The 16,521-nt window shown below is 49.3% G+C and overlaps 1 pseudogene; it reads left to right on the forward strand.

The window, feature by feature from the left end:
- Positions 1–7,326: 7,326 nt before the first annotated feature.
- Positions 7,327–8,396, forward strand: LOC120395602 (annotated as a pseudogene).
- The last annotated feature ends 8,125 nt before the right edge of the window (positions 8,397–16,521 follow it).

A 16,521-nucleotide genomic window follows, 5' to 3' on the forward strand; every position in this document is an offset into this window, starting at 1 on the left:
GCGCTGCTCATTTGGCATTTATGTCCTCACGCCCTCCTGAGCTGACCAAGCAGCAAGCACTCTGCTCTTCCGATATGGCTGTCTCTCTCTGGGGCTGGCTGACCTGGCAGAACATGTTGGCACCCTCTTTTTTTAAAATTTGGGAGTGGAATTGGCCCTCCACCCTTGGTGATGCTCTACTGAGCATATGTGACCCAAAGCACCCTCTAGTCACACCCTACATGTGATGGTAATAATCTTTGTACGAAATATGCCTTGTGAGGTACCATTTGAAAACTAACAACTCTCTGGTCAATAAGATCACGATGCAACATTACATAGAGAGTTATGAGTTGCCCCTGTACGACATTACTTGTGAAAACCCGACAGCCCCTCCCAAGCAAACGCTGGTAAAGAGGTCTGTCCTAAACAAAGGAATGGGGGTTTAGAGAAGCAGCAAACAGGGGCATTAAGACAGCAGGGGAAGGAGATGGTAGTGAACAGAGCAATTTACATTTCAGCCAATGCAAGTGGGGGGAGGGGGAGGGAGAAGAGCACGAATAATGTTGATAGACCTTGGTTGTTGGCAGGCAGGATCCAACCTGGGACTTCTGGAGCTTAGTGCATGAGCCTCAACTGCATGAACTAAGAGCCAACCAGCTGTTAGCGAGGGCTGTAGAGCAGACTCATTGAACTGCCTCTAAATGGTCTCGGTGCCACTAGATAGGACAGAGCACCACACCCAGGAGGTGTGTGGGTTACAGACTTCCCCTCGCTGAGGAAGCACATCCAGAGCTCAGAGCAGGGCCGCCCAGGTGGGGCAAGAGGGCAATTTGCCCCAGGCCCCGGAGTCCCGCAGGGCCCCATGAGTGAGCAGGCCCCTGGGTGGGGTCCTTCACTCACCCAGGGGCCCGGAAACTCTCCTCTCTCGCCGGCGGGGCGGGTCGTTCGCTCCGGGCGGAAGGACTCCCCCGGTGAATTATCATCGGCGCGGGACCGCCGCTGGGTCTTCAGGTGGTAATTCTCCGTTCGGGACCCGCCGCCAAAGTGCCCGAGACCCCGGCGCGGCGCCCGGCGGGTGGGCCGGTGCCCCGCCCCCGGCGCAGCCTCGAGGGCGGTGGGTGGGTGGGGGGGGCCCCGCCCCCGCCGAAATACTGCTGGAAGGGGGCCCCCGCGCCCCCCCCCAGGCCCCCCCTCCTCCTCTGCGGCTCCTTGGCTCAGAGAGCTCCCATGCTAAGTGGTCTTGGTGCCACTTGATAGAACCGGACAACTCACCCAGGAGGTGTGTGGGTTACACACGGAGCCTTCACCACCAGACTTCAGGTCGCCTTCCTCACAGTTTGGATAAACTTTGCTTTGAGGGGGATCCTTTAGAACAGTGGCTCTCAACCTTCTCTGTTGTGTATTTGGTTGTCATGGTTTTTGTTCCTATGGCAACTGAGTTCGATTATTAGGGGATAGCCTGGCCAGCTTCGGCCGGTTGAGTGAGCTCTGTGTCTGTAAATAAAATGGTAGTTTTGTAGCTGTCTGCTGTCTGGCCTCAAGTGATTTCTTCCTAAACCGGCTGCCCCCAAGGATATAACATTTTCAGTCTACTGTGCCCCTTTCAGGGGTCTGACTTGTGTTGTGTAGCCCCAAGTTTCACCTCACTTAGAAACGACTTTTTTACAAAATCAGATCTAAAATACAGATGTGTCACAGCACACTCTTACTGACAAATTGACGACTGTCTCATTTTGTCTGTATGAAATTTTAATCTGTACTTATTTCATTAGTGCTTGTTATGTAGCCTGCTGTAAAACTAGGCAAATACTGACAGGAGTTGATGTGCTCCCTAGAAGACCTCTGTGTACCCCGTGCCCCTGGTTGACAACCACTGCTTTAGAAGAATCAGCTTCCAAGACTCAAGGGACTAGAAAAGAAAGGGGCAGACAACCCCACATTCTTTCACCTAAGAAAACCAAAGCACCAGCACCTTTGGGCCCCTGGAAGAGATCCTGAGCAAGGGGAGAGCCAGTCACCATTTTGCTGGGAGACTGTGGCTGAGAGAAACCATCTTGAACAGAGCTTGTGTGAAATAGGGCATACATGGATATTGGTGAGAGTAATTAATCACTGGAGCAATTTACCAAAGGTTGTAGTGGATTCTCCATCACTGACAACTTTTAAATCAAGACGGGATGTTTTTCTAAAAGATCTGCTGTAGGAATGATTTTGGGGCAGTTTTCTGGCCTGTGTGATACAGCATTCCGGCCTTGGAATCTGTGAAAGCACCTTTCAAAGGGCAGTCTGGGTTAGTAGACTATTAAACACATGAGGAAACTGAGGTACAGAGAGGCGACTCATCCAGGCTCATGCAACAGGTCAGTGGCAGAACTGCGACTGCACTGAGGTTTCCTGACTGCCCAGCCAGTGCTCTGCCCATTGGAACACACTGTCTCCTCAATAGTACATTATAGTCCCTGAAAATAAATTCTGAATAAGAAAAGGAGAGCATTCACGTCAGCAATCAGATTTCTTGGAGTTCTGCTCATCCAATCAGGGAACAGAAGTCAAGTCATATGACCTGAGTGTCCAATCCACACACTGTGAGTTTTAACTAGCAAACTGATTCCTGAAGAAGAATTATTCATTGAACTCACCCCGGGATTATTTTTGAAATAGGGATAAATTTGAGTGCCCTGTAAGCTTCTTAAGGAGAATTTTGAAGAGGAAATGGGATGGGTTCACAGCCTAAATTATTCCCCATGAATTATTTGCTTGGCTGTAAAGCTAAGTGCTTCCATACCCGCTACATATCGGCAAGTACTGCCAACCCAATACATTCAGACATCACAAGTCAGGCCTCCCAAATCATGAGATTTTAAAATTATCTGGGGGATTCTTTTGATTTGCCTTATACTTTTTGAATCATTGGGGGGTCCCATTTTGAACATGACGGGCTAGACATTTACTATTTTTTAAATGAAAGTGGAGATTCTTGTGTGCTCGGGGGTGGCCCCACTCCGGGGTACTCTCTCCACACCGGCCGCTCCTCTCACCCCTGATCAGCACATTAAGTTCAAACCAAATACAATGTATTAAACAGCAACTGTAAGGGAAACAAGGAAAAATGGAAGAGGGTTAAGAGGAACAAGGGACCCACCCTGTGGGCTCGGGGGCACCACACCCGGCGTCTCTGAGACGTGAGGGCAGGTCACAGCCTGTTCCTCACACTCCCGGCTCCCTCGCAGGCCTCAGGCTCTAGCCAGCTGGGGCCTTCGCCCCAGCATTGCCCACCCCCCCGGTCAGGGTCACGGTCCCTCCCCCGGAGTCCAGGCTGTGTGTCTGGGGGTGTCTCCCTGCGCTGGGCCCCTGCCCAGGGCCCCCCTTGCTCTCCCCAGCCACTCCCCGCGCCCAGCTCCAGCGTGACCGGCATCCGCAGTCCCGGCTCTGGTCCCGCAGCTCCCCGCTGCAGCTTGGCCCTGGCTCCCTGACGGCGCGTCTGGTCTGTGCTGCCCGTTCCCAGCTGCTCCAGCTCCCCTATCTCTGGCTGCTGCTCTCCCCTTAGCTCTGCCCCGCTCGCCTCAGGCAGCTCCCCTCACATGGAGGATGGGATCCTGGTTCCCTCATTGGCCGGCCTGCCCTGTCAATCAGGCTCACCTGGAGCATTGGCATTTCCCCCTTGGCCCTGGGGACTGTCAGTCTCAGGATCCTGATTTCTCTTCCTCCATTCCCCTTTCTTTTGGTACTGGGAGAGGCCAGCCAAAAAACCCACTAAGTGTCAGTGGGGGGCAGCAGCCCCATCCTGCTGGCCTAGATCCAATCTTCAGAGCAGCCCCCTTGGACTGAACTGGAAATTGGGATTCAAAACACACACACGTCCAGCTCCTAATGCTTTGAGCTCCAAACAGTTCTTAGATCTGGCTGAGGTTCCACCCTCACAAGCTCTTCATCCACCCACCCTCCAGTCCCTCTTCTGAGTGCACGGGCAGCCCGGGGCTGCACTGACAATACCTTCAGACTCAGACCAAAGGGCTATCCAGCCCAGTATCCTGTCTTCTGACAGTGGCCAGTGGCAGGTGCCCCAAACGGAATGAACAGAGCAGGTAATCATCAAGTGATCCATCCTCTGTCATCCATTCCCAGCTTCTGGCAAACAGAGCCTAGGGACACCATTCCTGCCCATCCTGCTAATAGCCATTGATGGACCTATCCTCCATGAATCACTATAGCTCCTTTTTGAACCTCGTTATACTATTGGCCTTCACAACTCTCTCTGGCAAGGAGTTCCAGGGGTTGACGGTGCGTTGCGTGAAAAAAATACTTTCTTGTGTTTGTTTTAAACCTGCTGCCTATTAGTTTCATTTGGTGGCCCCTTGTTCTTGTATTATGAGGAGGAGTAAATAACACTTCCTAATTTACTTTCTCTATACCACTCATGATTTTATAGACCTCTGTCATATCCCCCTTAGTCGCCTCTTTGCCAAGCTGAAAAATCGCAGTCTTATTAATCTCTCCTCATACAGAAGCTGTTCAATACCCCAATCATTCTTATTGCCCTTTTCTAAACCATTTCCAATTCCAATAGATCTTTTTTGAGGTGGGGCGACCACATCTGCACACAGTATTCAAGGACAGGCCCTGGTAGCACATCTCTGATGAACCTGTGCTAGCAGGGAGCTGGAGAGGGTCCTAAAGCAGTTGTGGAGGCACAAGGATTGTGGGTGGGTGGGCTGAGCTCCCAGTGGATCACTGATATCTGTGCATAACTCTGGAGATCCCTGGATCCTTGGTCCCCCTTTACATTCAGAGAGAAGAAAGGGACCTCCCCTCCTGGAAAAATCTGAGGGAAATTGCCATATACAGAGCCTTGTGGAATCTCCCTGGCCTGCCCTGAAACCTGGGTTTCTAATGCAGGAAAGGGGGCTGCTGGGGAAAAATCGGGTCCTATATTATAATAATTATTATTTATTATATTTTATTTCAGCGAGATCACAGCTGTGACAACATCATTGTTACCACTCGGCCACCCCCAAGGTTTCCTTGTGACTAATTGGAACCATAAGGAATAGAGCCTGCAGCAGGGCTGCCACTGCAGTCCAGCTGGATAGCATCACCACACATCCCCTGTGATTTGGCCTCCTGCAGTTTGCCCTTGGCTGTCACAGGGGTTACAGCTGGTGCACACTGAGCCAAGCAGCTGAGGTTCCCTGATGGCCAAGTGGGCCCCAAGGGAATGTGCAGACAGGCTTCATAAAGACAGTAGCCGCCCTATGTGAACAGATGCTGCCTGCTGCCCAGGCAGCCTCTCCGATGACTACATCTGCCCATGCTCCATGGGGAGTAATTTAATCTACACAGAAATCTGACATTCAAAGCGAGCTTGCAGTGTTAAAACCCTGATGCCCCAAGTAACGATTTTCTCAAGGAGTCCCATTTTTAGACGTCCGGTGTGCTCTGGGCCCAATCCTGCCAGGGGCTGAGGAAGAAGAGACCCCACGGAATATCAGTGACTACTTCCCAAATCGTATCAGGTATATTTGCTGCTGGAAATTTAATCAGCAAATGCATTTTCAACTTCTGCCCTGAAGAAACCCCTCAGAGTTACAGGGCAATGTTCATCTCTTTCCCTTCTCTGGTGTCTGAGGGCCAAACGTCAGGCTCCGTAGCCTCCTTTCTCGTGGGGTGAAATCCCACCATTCCCCCACCCTCAGACTGGGCCCTGGGCTACCGCACAATGTGGCTGTAGCACTGAGCACTGTGCCTGCTCAATAGGTCCGGCTGGGTTTGGTACCTGTCGTTGACGTGTGTGTGCCAAAGTACAGCTGTGAAAATGTTATGCCAAAACTTTTCATTGTAATATAAATATTACAAACAAAAATTTCATGACATAGATGCATATTGAAAGCCAGCGGCAGAGTTGTTGGAATTGCTACAGGAAGGAGCAGTAACTTTAGTGCTTAAAGGCATTTGCTTTAGAAAGTTTTTCAGAAGTACCCCACATACTGTTTGCAATGGGTTTGTGCTATGAACTCTCTGTTCAGTGAACAGCTGTATGGTACTCTCTCCTGCTAGCTGAGCAGAAGCCATTTCTAATACTTACATTCAGGGTCTTGCACACAATAACACTACAATACCCGTACAAGACTTTCCAAAAAGTCCTGAGAGAACAGAACTGCTGGTCTGTGTTTCAGCAAAGAGTAGAGCTGAGGTGCAGGAAAGAGCAGTGTAATAGTTTTTTATGTAATTTACCTCCATCACCTGTTAAAGAAGCATGGCTGAAGTAACTAGCACACTCAACTGGATATTAGTGCAAACCTGGTGTTTGCACTATTCACCCATTTGCGATGCCAACCCCTCCCTCATCCAGCTGAAGTAACTGTCCATGTTAGCGTGTAACTTACCAGATAACTACAATCCCTTGCATGGGGAGCAGATGCGGGTCCTGTGAGGATGAAGGGGAACCTGTAGGATGATCAAACCCTCTGGATTCAGTCAACATTGGCCAGGCAAAGCACTTCAGCTTCTCTTGGAGGGATTCTTGGGGGTCAGAGTGTATCACTGGGAGCATTTGGTAAGGGAAAGTTAATAGATCCCGGTTCTGGTCGAATTGACACACGTAAATCTGGAGTGATGCCGTTATTGAATTCAGAAACAGACCCTGAAAATTTATCCCTTGTGCTGCAAAGAGGCAGTGGCATAATTTGAACTCACAGGAGCAGAGAAAATAAAAAAAGAATGTATATAATGAGGCAATGAAACATGTTTATGAATAACTTAAATGCAGGACAGATAAACACAATGACCATGTTCGTCATGCACTTGCCATATGTGTACACACATATCATGATACAATGGGCCACACTTTGAAGTTGAGGGCCAGAAAGGGTGTCTGTGTGAATGTCATTATTGCAAACTCACACAGCGCTCCAATAGGCTGTGGAACTCTGATCCACAAGATATCAATGGGGCCAAGGGATTAGCAGGATTCAAAGAGGGACTGGATTTACACCACAAAATATGTCTAACTAGTGGGTGCCTGGGGGAAACTTTCCCTTGGAGCAGTCAATCTCATAGCTCCCTATTGCAGGGATTCTTCTGTCTTCCCCTGACGCATGTGTAACGGGTTACTGGGCTAGAAGGACTGCAGGTCAGATCCAGTCTGGCAGTGCCTGTCTTCCTATTGGCATATCCTATTGGGGTGTAAATCCAAATCTATGTTTTTTTCTGATCTTCCTTGAGCTTCTGGGAATCCTAGATTTGCACTCAGAGCAGAAAGATGTCTCATTAAATATCATCTACTTTCCTGTTCTTTTTCCTTTCAGGAAGGAAAGTTCAAAAATTCTTGGACCTGCCCAGTACGGTATGTCAGCTGTCAATGACACCAAATTCACACCTGTAGTGTTCCTTCTCACTGGGATACCTGGGCAGGAAGACATCCATCTCTGGGTCTCTGTCCTCTTCAGCTCCATGTATGCTATTTCGATAGTAGGAAATTCAGTCATTCTGTTCATTATAAAAACAGATCCAATCCTCCATGAGCCCATGTACATTTTCCTTTCCATGTTGGCCACCACAGACCTTGGCTTATTGATAGCCACCATACCGACGATACTGGGCCTATTCTTGTTTAACTCTAGAGATCAGCCTTGATGCTTGTTTTGCCCAGATGTTCTTCATCCACTCTCTGCAATTCATTGAATCCTCTGTGCTCTTGTTGATGGCATTTGACCGCTTCATCGCAATCTGTAACCCGCTGAGATATGCCTCCATCTTAACCCTGCCGAGAATAGCCAAGTTGGGACTGGTGTTTGTGCTAAGAGCCGTGGCAGTAATATTTCCACTCCCCTTTCTCCTGAAATGGTTCCGATTCTTTTGAGCCAATGTCCTCTCCCATTCCTACTGCCTGCACCAGGACGTCATAAAGCTGGTTTGTTCGGACATCACAGTCAACGACATCTATGGCTTGTTTATTACAGTCATAATGGTGGGGTTGGACTCGCTGCTCATTTTCCTCTCTTATGTGATGATCCTCAAAGCAGTGCTGAGCATCACGTCCCCCACAAAATGCCTTAGGGCCCTGAACACCTGCGTCTCCCACCTCTGCGCCGTCCTGCTCTTCTACATGCCAGAGTTCAGCCTGACTGTCATACACAGATTCTGGAAGAGCTCTTCTCCCTTGCTTCAAATTATCCTGGGCTACATCTACCTGCTGGCTCCTCCTTTAATGAATCGAATTGTGTACAGCAGGAAAAGCAACCATCTTCGAGCGAGGATAATCAGGGTACTTGTCAAGTAAAGAGTCAATTCATCATCCAGCTCCAGAGCTGGTGACACAGGTCATGGCCACCTATTCCATCTTGGACCCTTATATACGAGGATACAAGAGCTACTGATCTCCACTCTGTAGAGAGAGGCTCATACAGGGTCTAAGACCTGAAGCTTAAGGGGCCATCCCCACCCGCAGTTGAGGAGGACAGCAGTCTGGGGAAAGGAGACCAAGCCAGGCAGCAGCATTTAAAAAGTCACTCTGTTCGTGGAGAGCCAGGGGACCGGTGGGATGTTGGCCCCCAAAGAGCCATATCGGTGGCTGCTCTAACCTCAGAATTCCTATGAATAAAGTCACTATGAGAAGAGATGTGGCTGTTGTTTCCCATTACACCTGGTCTGTCACTGTCCCGTCCCTGATTAATCACCCACGGGACATGCTAATCTCCTTCTCCAAGGGTTGTTGGCTTTTACTCACACATGTGGCCAAAACATCTGTAAGGACGAGACTTCGGCCATGCAACTGCCAAGGAAGGATTGCTTCTGAGGTAAAAGAACAAATCCAGTGAGCTAGTCACACCATCAGTCTCATTGAAGCTCCAGGCCCCGCTTTCATCTTGGAATCTGGGGTTAAACGTCATACCCCAAGGAGCGTCCCTTAACATCAGTCTCTGTGTCCCAGGACAACAAGCCATTGTTCTCAGTCACTTTGGCCCATGCTTACAAGGCCCGCTGATTGCTAGCGAGATGGTGGAATTGGTGGGCCCCTTCTGTTAATGGGCATGCTGGCAGGGTGGGATTCAGTAGTATGGAACCGGAAATAGTATAAGGGACCTACCATCAATCAAACCCTAACCCCTCCCCTAGGCCGCTTAAACCCTGCCCCTTCACCCCTTAAGCCCCGACCACCTGTCACTGGAAGTCGCACCCATGGGAAATAGTACTTCCGGGGTCAAGAAGGACACATGACTGGAAGCAAAGTGTGTCAAGTGACCCCTCTAAGAACTCCTCCCACTGCCCTCTACCAATCAGGAGGGGTTTCTCCCCCGTAGGCCCACCCTGAGAGGTGATTTGTCCAATCAGGGGTGTTACGGGGCATGGTGCCCCATCTGGAAGTGGTTCGTGTGACCCCTCTAAGAACTCCTCCACTGCCCTCTGCGAATCACGATGGGTTTCAGCCACACAGCACTGCCCTGAGAACAGATCTGACCAATCGGTGATGTTCTGGGGTGGGGTGACCTGCCCAGAAGAGGATCAAGTCACCCCTCTAAGAACTCGTCCCAGTGCCCTCTGCCAATCAGAGAACAGCACTATCACCCCATAAGTCCCAGCAATCGGGGCAGAAGAGGCCATCTTTTACCAAGAACACGTGCTTTAGAAATCGTGGAAACATGGACTCCTTCACCACCCTGGTGAGAACTTCAGACTTTGTGTTAGCCCCGAGGGCCTTTGGACTTGTGTGGAGAAAGCGCTACATGAGCGACAGTTCCGACGAGGGCCCTTTGACTCAGCTGTTGATGGATACGCCAGAACCCGAAACCCAAACCCTCATGAGGCACCCCGATGAGCATGAAGGCCTCTCGTTTTCCGCCCCCCTAGAGGTGGAAGACGAAAGCAGCTCAGGGGAGTCACCAGAGGACAAGGTGAACAAAAAAGATGTCGCTCAGGTAAATGAATGATTAAGAAGTGACGTTTGATAATGGGGTGTAATGAAGTTAGGAACCGGGAGGTTGTGTAAATCTAAAAACAAGCAGTGGGGTGCTTACACTGTTTCTTTTCTGAAAATCTCTCAACAGCTCGATGATGCCTTTCTAGAGGTCTTTGAGAACTGACATCGGTAGCCTCGTGGGACGCAGTGATGAGCTGCCAAAATATTAACAACAGGTTCCCTCCTCCTCACCCCACGAGGGGTTCGTGCCCCCCCATGGTGTCATGCCCCATCCAACACCCCATGTTCCTTGAGGCCTCCCAGGACCCCTGCCCCATCCATCCCCCTTCCCTGTCCCCTGACTCTCCCCTGCCGCCCCATCCAACCTCTCCTCTCATTCCTGATGGCCCCCCGGGACTCCTGCCCCATCCAACCACACCTTCTCTCTGTTCCTGCCCCCCACCACGCCATCCAACCCCTGCTCCTTCCTGACTGCCCCCCCGAACCCTTGCCCCCATTCAATCCCCCTGTTCTCTGCTCTCTGACCGCCGCAACCCCTATCCACTCCCCCACAATGCAACAAACTCCCCTGCCCTCTTCCAACACCCCATCTCTACACCCTGCTCCCTTACCGCGCTGCCTGGAGCCACTCGGCCATGGCCAGGTCCACTCAGCCGGGACCGAGACCGGCACTGTGGGGGCCCGAGCTGAGTTGGCCAGAGCCACTCGGCCGGGACCTGGACCGGGTGGATAGCTGCTCGAGCTTTAGTTAAATTTAAAAGCTGTTTTAGAACCGGTTGTCCTGGAAGAACTGGTTCTAAAAGGGTTTCAAAATTTTACAACCGGTTCCTGCGAACCGGTGGAAACTAGCGCCAGCTCACCACTTTTTGGGAGGAAATATATCAGGCATCAGCTGGTTTTGCTCATGTCTGAGACACAGATCGCAAGAGGAAAATCCAGAAAAGGACAAAATGGAAGAATTAACCAGCTCAGACTCCCTTATGGTAGGGGTCGTGGTGTCCATTTTTACAGGCGGCTGTAAAAGGTCGTGTTAAACCAGGCAATTAATAAAACATATTTATTTCAATGTGTCAATATGAATGTGTCCCCCTTCATATTTGTGTTAGTAAAAGATGGTACCAGTAACCATCATTTCTACACAGGCAGCTCTGTTAAAGAAAATATATTACACCCCCGGGGAAGTTGGGAGCTTCGGCCGGGTGAAGTGGCCAGAAAGCACAGTAAAACTTTAAATAGAAGACAGGTAACAGTTTGGCTTTCAGAGAAGGACACTTACACTTTACACATTTACATCCCACCATCAACCTCAGCCTGGACCATTCCACACAAGAGATCCACTTCCTAGACACCACAGCACTAGTAAATGATGGCCACCTAAACACCACCCTATACCGGAAACCTACTGACCACTATACTGACCTACATGCCTCCAGCTTTCATCCAGACCACACCACTCAACCCATTGTCTACAGCCAAGCTCTACGATACAATCGCATTTGCTCCAACCCCTCAGACAGAGACAAACACCTACGAGATCTCTATCAAGCGTTCTTACAACTACAATCCCCACCTGCTGAAGTGAAGAAACAGATTGACAGAGCCAGAAGAGTACCCAGAAGTCACCTACTACAGGACAGGCCCAACAAAGAAAGTAAGAGAACGCCACTAGCCATCACCTTCAGCCCCCAACCAGCGGTGTATTATCACGTAGGCCAACGAGGCCTAGGCCTAGGGCGGCAAATTTGCTCACCCCCCCCCAACTCTGCCCCTTCTCCGAATCCCTGGCCCGCCTCATCCCCCAGGTGCACCGCGCGTCCCTCCTTCCACCTCCCTCCCAGGCTTGCCACGCAAAAGCACTGGGAGGGAGGGAGAAGTGAGTAGCGGCCCACTCAGAGGAGGTGGAGCAGAGGTGAGCTGCGGATCGCGGGTGCGGGGAGTAACCCGGGGGTGGGGGCGGGAACCGCTCCCCGACCCAGCTCATCTCCGCTCCACCGCTGCCACTCCCCGAGCATGCAACAACTCTCCTTCTTCCCCCTCCCTCCCAGGCTTGCCGTGGGGGAGCGGAGGTGAGCTGTTGCTGGTGGGGGGTGCACAGCAATTTTTTGAGGGCCTAGGGGCTGCAAATTTGTTAATCCGCCACTGCCCCCAACTAAAATCTCTCCAGTCCATAATCAAGGATCTACAACCTATCCTGAAGGACAATCCCTCACTCTCACAGATCTTGGGAGACAGGCCAGTCCGCTCTTACAGACAGCCCCCAAACCTACAACAACCACACACCACACAACAAAAACACTAACCCAGGAACCTATCCTTGCAACAAAGCCTGTTGCCAACTCTGTTCACATATCTATTGAGGGGATACCATCATAGGACCTAATCACATCAGCCACACTATCAGAGGCTCATTCACATCTACCAATGTGATATATGCCATCATGTGCCAGCAATGCCCCTCTCCCATGTACTTTGGCCAAACCGGACAGACTCTACGTAAAAGAATAAATGGACACAAATCAGATGTCAAGAATTATAACATTAAAAAGCAGTCGGAGAACAATTCAGTCTCCCTGGCCACTTGATTACAGACCTAAAAGTCACAATATTACAAGAAAAAAACTTCAAAAACAGACTCCAACAAGAGACTGCTGAATTGGAATTAATTTGAAAATTGGACACCATTAAATTAGGCTTGAATAAAGACTGGCAGTGGATGGGCCATTACACAAAGAAAAACTATTTCCCCATGCTTATTCCCCCCACCCCCTACAGTTCCTCACATCTTGTCAATTGCTGGAAATGGGCCATTTTCATTACCATTACAAACAGTTCTTTTTCTCTCCTGCTGATAATAGCTCACCTTAACTGATCGCTCTCCTGACAGTGTGTATGGTAACACCCATTGTTTCATGTTCTCTGTGTATATCTATAGATCTTCCTACTGTATTTTCCACTGCATGCATCCAATGAAGTGGGCTGTAGCCCACAAAAGCTTATGCTCAAATAAATTTGCTAGTCTCTAAAGTGCCACAAGGACTCCTGTTCTTTTTTCACTTTACACAAACCGGCTCAAATACGTTTTAAAAGCAACAAGACCATTGTTTCAGATGTGGATGTGCAATGGCAGGCAAATTTGGTGGATATGCACCGGTTCTCCAAATGCAGCAGCGGTTTTAAGTACATCTTAACAGTGATAGACATTCTATCCAAATATGCCTGGGCCTTAGGCCTAAAAGACAAGACGGGTGTTGAAGTATCCAGGGCCTTTCAAGCTATTTTCAGCAAAGGTTGCGTGCTTCAAAAATTACAAACCGATCGGGGGAAAGAATCTTTAAACAAACCTTTAAGCAGATTATTAAAGTGGCATGGAGTTCACCATCTTGTTACTAATAATGAAGTTAAAGCAGGGGTTGTAGAGCGATTTAACAGAACTTTAAAAACTAGGATGTGGAGCTATTTTACAGCCCATAACATCTTTTGCTACATTGATGTGTTACCTGACTTTAAAGAGTTACAACAAGAATTTCACAGAACTATACATACCAGACCCGCTGTTAACCCTTCAAATTCTTTGAAGGTATGGAAAATGGTTTAAGGAGATGGTTAAAAATAACACCGGTTGTTGCCCCTAAATAATCCCCCAGAGGGGGATTCCACTCACTCTCCCTTTTCACAAATATCACCAAGACAGTGTCGTGGTACAGGCACCGCTCTTGCAACCTCTCTCGGAGATTGTATAGTTTTAAGCAGGCAAAAGTGGTGGTGAAACAGGCTATGAAGACGTTGGCATTGCCGGAGACAGAGTACCGGTCTTTTGCGTGCTTCCAAGACACACACGCGGTTTCATCGTCCATAAACTCACAGGATGAAACCTTGTAATTGAGGGAAAACAGGTACTGAAAAAGTGGAGAAATTGGAGAGGGTCCAGAGAAGAGCAACAAGAATGATTGAAGGTCTTGAGAACATGACCTATGAAGGAAGGCTGAAGGAAATGGGTTTGTTTAGTTTGGAAAAGAGAAGACTGAGAGGGGACATGATAGCAGTTTTCCGGTATCTAAAAGGGTGTCATAAGGAGGAAGGAAAAAACTTGTCCACCTTAGTTAGCCTCTAAGAATAAACAAGAAGCAATGGGCTTAAACTGCAGCAAGGGAGGTTTAGAGTGGGGAAAAAGTTCCTAACTGTCAAGGTCGTTAAACGCTGGACTAAATTGCCTAGGGAGGTAGTGAAATCTCCATCTCTGGAGATATTTAAGAGCAGGTTAGATAAATGTCTATCAGGGCTGGTCTAGACAGTATTTGCTCCTGCCATGAGGGGAGAGGACTGGACACGATGACCTCTTGAGGTCCCTTCCAGTCCTAGAATCTAGGAATCTATGAATCTATAAAATCTAAAGGTTTATTCATAAAAGGAAAAAGATACAGACGAGAGCCAGAATTGGTTAAATGGAATCAATTACATACAATAATGGCAAAGTTCTTGGTTCAGGCTTGTAGCAGTGATAGAATAAACTGCAGGTTTATATTAAGTCTCTGGAGTACATCCCCAGCTGGGATGGGTCATCAGTTCTTTGTTCAGAGCTTCAGTTTGTAGCAAAGGCCCTCCAGAGGTAAGAAGCAGGACTGAAGACAAGATGGAGATGAGGCATCAGCCTTTTATAGTCTTTTCCAGGTGTAAGAACCTCTTTGTTCTTACTGTGGAAAATTACAAGCAAAATGGAGTTTGGAGTCATATGGACAAGTCCCTGCATACTTTGCTGACTTACAAGGCGCATCTGCCTTCTCTCAATGGGTCAGTTGTGTAACTGATGGTCCTTAACGGGCCATCAAGCAGGCTAGGCAGAGCTCAACACCAACTCATCTGGGATGTCACCCAGAAGCATAGCATAAGTTTGAAATACAGACAGGATAGAGTCAATACTCATAACTTCAACTACTAAATGACACATGCATACAGACAGCATAATCATAACCAGCAACCCATAACCTGGTCTTAGATCCCTTATATGACCCCCTTTACATAAGATTTGGTGCCACTACAGGACCTTGGTTGCAACCATGTTCTATACGGTCCCAGTTCAAGTCAATAATGTGACGCAGACATCTTCTGGTTTGGTCATTTTCTTTAAAACACGGTCAGCGTCTGCACTAAATTGCACAGCATTTATCAAGGTCACCCCTTATGCTAAATGTTCTTGGGTTAGGCACAGACATTGCATAGCATAACCTATGGCAAGAACAGTGTTTAATAAGCTTTCCAAATACAGCTCAGCGCACAGGCCCCGGAGCTTGCAGTTTAGATCTACTGAAGTCCAAGTCACACAGTCATGGCGCCGTTGGGCTGGCACATCTATGACACGGCCCTCACAATCTTCAGAAAGCTTTTCCCTAAGGCCGGGATTAAGGACAGCATAAACAGCAACACGTACAATAGTCCGCATTACTTTTTTATGCTCACGACGTGGCACTGGCTCAGTTAATTCCATGTCAAGCCTCCTAAACTCCTCATAGCTGTCATCCTCGGAGTCCTCTTCAACAATTTGTATCGGCATTGAGCAAAAACAAGGAGAGCCCGGTTCATCTTCGCTGCTTGATGTAACGCTGTCCAGGGCCTCTGGCTTCTCTAGAAAGGCATCATCAAGCTGTCGAGAGATTTTCAGAAAAGAAACAGTGTAAGTTCCCACTGCTTGTTTTTAAACATACACAGCCCCACCCACCCACCCCCCGGTTCCATTACACCCCATCATCAACAGTCACTTCTTAATCATTCATTTACCTGAGTAATGTCTTTTCCATTCACCTCGTTCTCCGATGACTCCCCCGAGCTGTGTTCGCCTTCCACCTCTGGGGGGGGGCGTGAAAAATGAGAGGCCTTCATGCTCATTGGGGTGCCTCACGAGAATTTGGGTTTCGGGTTCCGGCGTATCCATCAACGGCTGATTCAAAGAGCCCTCGTGGGAACTGTCGCTGATCTAGCCCTTTCTCCACAAAAGCCCAAAGGCCCTCGGGGCTAAAACAAAGTCCAAAGTGCTCACAGGGATGGTGAAGGAGCCCATGTTTCCATGATTTCTAAAGTACGCATCCTTGGTAAAAGATGGCCTCTTCTGCCCCGGCGCTGGGACTTATGGGGTGATAGTGTTGCGCTCTGATTGGCAGAGGGCGCTGGGAGGAGTTCTTAGAAGGGTGACACGACCCTCATCTGGGCGGGTCACTCCACCCCGGAACACCACCGATTGGTCAAATCTGCTCTGGGGGTGGTCCTATGCGGCAGAAACCCATCGCGATTGGTAGAGAGCATTGGGAGGAGTTCTTAGAGGGGTCACACGAGCCACATCCGGATGGGTCACCCCACCCTGGAACACCCCTGATTGGTCAAATCACCTCTTGGGGCAGGCCAATGGGGACGAAACCCCTCCTGATTGGTAGAGAGCAGCGGGAGGAGTTCTTAGAGGGGTCACATGACACACTTTGCTTCCGGCCATGTGTCCACCTTGACCCTGAAGTAATACCCCATGGGTGGGACTTCTGGTGATAGGTGGGCGGGGCTTAAGGGGTCGAGGGCCGGGTTTCAGTGGTCATGGGACTGGTTTGGGTTTGATTGACGGTAGGGCCCCAATAGTACTACTG

The sequence above is a fragment of the Mauremys reevesii genome, linkage group 1, assembly GCF_016161935.1.
Source record: "Mauremys reevesii isolate NIE-2019 linkage group 1, ASM1616193v1, whole genome shotgun sequence".
NCBI lineage: Eukaryota > Metazoa > Chordata > Testudines > Geoemydidae > Mauremys > Mauremys reevesii.